Below are 3,981 nucleotides of genomic sequence, written 5' to 3' on the forward strand. Positions count from 1 at the left end.
ATTGAAATGAAACAAATCTGATTGGCTGTTTGTGGCTCTAACCAATTTTTTGAGTTTGAACCCCAGTAACCCAAAGACCAACTGTACCAGGTTTTAGGGCCCGTTCTCACTTGAGCAACCGCTACAGCATGTAACACATGGCAGTGTTCTCACTGCCGTGTTTGCGGTTAGCGTTAACCGCAAACATGTTACATGCAGCGGTTTGCCGGCTAATTGCGATCGCTCCAAAACCGCCGCAGTGTCCAGTGATTTTTCTGCGTTTATCGCAGGAAAATCACTCACGCAAAACGCCGGCATTAATCGTGGTCCGGACCACGACCGCCGCAGGCCACGTCGGTCGAAGAAGGCGGCCACCCCAGGGTTTCAGGACAGGGCGTTTGCCCATTTGACATGCTTGTATACATCTACCTCTAGTAAGTGCATTTTGTTATGTGCATTTTTATGAAATACATTTTGGTTTTACACTATGGAGCGCTCCTCCGCTTTCCATTTTTTCTGTTTGAACATAATGAATAGAATGGTATGCTTTTTATTGTAAGAATTTTAGAGTACAGATTCTCTTTAATGCATTTATAGGTGTGGTCCTGGACTCCAGACAATGTCAGAATGGGAAAGAAAGGTGATTTAAGCAATTTTGAGCGTGGCATGGTTGTTGGTGCCAGATGGGCCGGTCTGAGTATTTTACAGTCTGCTCAGTTACTGGGATTTTCACGCACAACCATTTCTAGGGTTTACAAAGAATGGTGTGAAAAGGGAAAAACATCCAGTATGCGGCAGTCCTGTGGGTCAGAGGAGAATGGCCCAACTGATTCAAGCTGATAGAAGAGCAATGTTGACTGAAATAACCACTTGTTACAACCGAGGTATGCAGCAAAGCATTTGTGAAGCCACAACACGCACAACCTTGAGGCGGATGGGCTACAACAGTAGAAGACCCCACATCTCCACAAAAATAGGAAAAAGAGGCTACAATTTGCACAAGCTCACCAAAATTGGGCAGTTGAAGACTGGAAAAAATGTTGCTTGGTCTGATGAGTCTCGATACAGTCAGAATTTGGCATAAACAGAATGAGAACATGGATCCATCATGGCTTTTTAACACTGTGCATGCTGGTGGTGGTGGTATAATGGTGTGGGGGATGTTTTCTTGGCACACTTTAGGCCCCTTAGTGCCAATTGGGCATCGTTTAAATGCCACGGGCTACCTGAGCATTGTTTCTGACCATGTCCATCCCTTCATGACCACCATGTACCCTTCCTCTGATGGCTACTTTCAGCAGGATAATGCACCATGTCACAAAGCTCGAATCAATTAAGATTTTGTTTGAGAGACAAATTTCTTTTCAAGAACCATGTTTGTAGGAATTTGTTTAAACTAGCTACTGACATTAAATAAAACCAGATGATATATTAATAATCTTATACCGTAACTAAAACGATTTTTCACATTACAATAAAATTATTACAATACTGACATTTAATGTAAAGGATAACACTGCATTTCCTTGGAATTATGATTATGATTAGCCCCCAAAGTTGACACAGCCTTGCATTAATAATGATTAGCCTGGCCACTTTTAGCCCTTTCAGCAGTGTACTAGTTATGAGGGAACATGAGGCCCCCTAGTAGTGCTCGGCCCACCCGTCCACATCCAACACATTAAGAGCTTTAATTACAAGCAGAAGCCCGGGTAGCATACCATTACATCTCGCTTCTGCTGATTCTTCTGGCGGAGTCTGGGACTAGTCTGGTGGAAGCTCTGAACAAGGCTATGCACTAGTCCGCACAGTGCAGTACAGCCTGGGTCACACTCACAGTCACACAGTGCCACTGTAGAGAGGCCCAGAAGATTTTGCAGGGCTCGGTGGGCTGGGATGCACCAACTGGCACCTACACGAAGGGGGGGGGGGTCAGTAGACAATAGCAGATTAGCCTCTGCCGCTAGCAGAGCTGCACTAAAATGACTAAAGAGCCACATATGGCTCTAGAGCCACAGATTCAGACCACTGTGCTATCCTATCAATATGGGCCAACATTTCTAAAGAATCCTTTCAGCACCTTGTTTAATAAGTGCCACATAGAATTAAGGCAGTTCTGAAGGCGAAAGGGGGTCAAACACCGTATAAGTATGGTGTTCCTAATAATCCTTTGAGTATATATATATATATATATATATATATATATATATATATATATATATATATATACACATACATACATACATACATACATACATACATACATACATACTTACATACATATACAGGGTGGGCCATTTATATGGATACACCTTAATAAAATGGGAATGGTGGTGATATTAACTTCCTGTTTGTGGCACATTAGTATATGTGAGAGGGGAAACTTTTCAAGATGGGTGGTGACCATGGCGGCCATTTTCAAGTCAGCCATTTTGAATCCAACTTTTGTTTTTCAATAGGAAGAGGGTCATGTGACATCAAACTTATTGGGAATTTCACAAGAAAAACAATGATGTGCTTGGTTTTAACGTAACTTTATTCTTTCATGAGTTATTTACAAGTTTTTGACCACTTATAAAATGTGTTCAATGTGCTGCCCATTGTGTTGGATTGTCAATGCAACCCTCTTCTCCCACTCTTCACACACTGATAGCAACAAAAAGTATCTTCACAGCATAGACAATTGGCTTCAGATGACCACAAAGATAAAAGTCTAAGGGGGTCAGATCGGGAGACCTTGGGGGCCGTTCAACTGGCCTACGATGACCAATCCACTTTCCAGGAAACTGTTCATCTAGGAATGCTCGGACCTGACACCCATAATGTGGTGGTGCACCATCTTGCTGGAAAAACTCTGGGAACGTGCCAGCTTCAGTGCATAAAGAGGGAAAAACATCATTATGTAGCAATTTTGCATATCCAGTGACCTTGAGGTTTCCATTCATGAAGAATGGCCCGACTATCTTTGTACCCCATATACCACACCATCATCTGAAGGCAATTGTCTATGCTGTGAAGATACGAGATGTGCAGCACCTGAAACTATGGATACTGGAAGCCTGTGCTAGCATTTCTCCTGCAGTGTTGCTATCAGTGTGTGAAGAGTGGGAGAAGAGGGTTGCATTGACAATCCAACACATCGGGCAGCACATTGAACACATTTCATAAGTGGTCAGAAACTTGTAAATAACTCATGAAAGAATAAAGTTACGTTAAAACCAAGCACAGCATTATTTTTCTTGTGAAATTCCCAATAAGTTTGATGTGTCACATAACCATCTTCCTATTGCAAAAACAAAAGTTGGATTCAAAATGGCCAACTTCAAAATGGCCACCATGGTCACCACCTATCTTGAAAAGTTTCCCCCTCACATATACTGATGTGCCACAAACAGGAAGTTAACATCACTAACCATCCCAATTGTATTAAGGTGTATCCATATAAATGGCCCACCCTTAATGCAGGTCCTTCTCAAAAAATTAGCATATTGTGATAAAGTTCATTATTTTCTGTAATGTACTGATAAACATTAGACTTTCATATATTTTAGATTCATTACACACAACTGAAGTAGTTCAAGCCTTTTATTGTTTTAATATTGATGATTTTGGCATACAGCTCATGAAAACCCAAAATGCCTATCTCAAAAAATTTGCATATTTCATCCGACCAATAAAAGAAAAGTGTTTTTAAAACAAAAAAAAGTCAACCTACAAATAATTATGTTCAGTTATGCACTCAATACTTGGTCGGGAATCCTTTTGCAGAAATCACTGCTTCAATGCGGCGTAGCATGGAGGCAATCAGCCTGTGGCACTGCTCAGGTGTTATGGAGGCCCAGGATGCTTCGATAGCGGCCTTAAGCTCATCCAGAGTGTTGGGTCTTGCGTCTCTCAACTTTCTCTCCACAATATCCCACAGATTCTCTATGGGGTTCAGGTCAGGAGAGTTGGCAGGCCAATTGAGCACAGTAATACCATGGTCAGTAAACCATTTACCAG

This window comes from Hyperolius riggenbachi, chromosome 6 (assembly GCF_040937935.1).
Source record: "Hyperolius riggenbachi isolate aHypRig1 chromosome 6, aHypRig1.pri, whole genome shotgun sequence".
In the NCBI taxonomy this organism is placed as follows: domain Eukaryota; kingdom Metazoa; phylum Chordata; class Amphibia; order Anura; family Hyperoliidae; genus Hyperolius; species Hyperolius riggenbachi.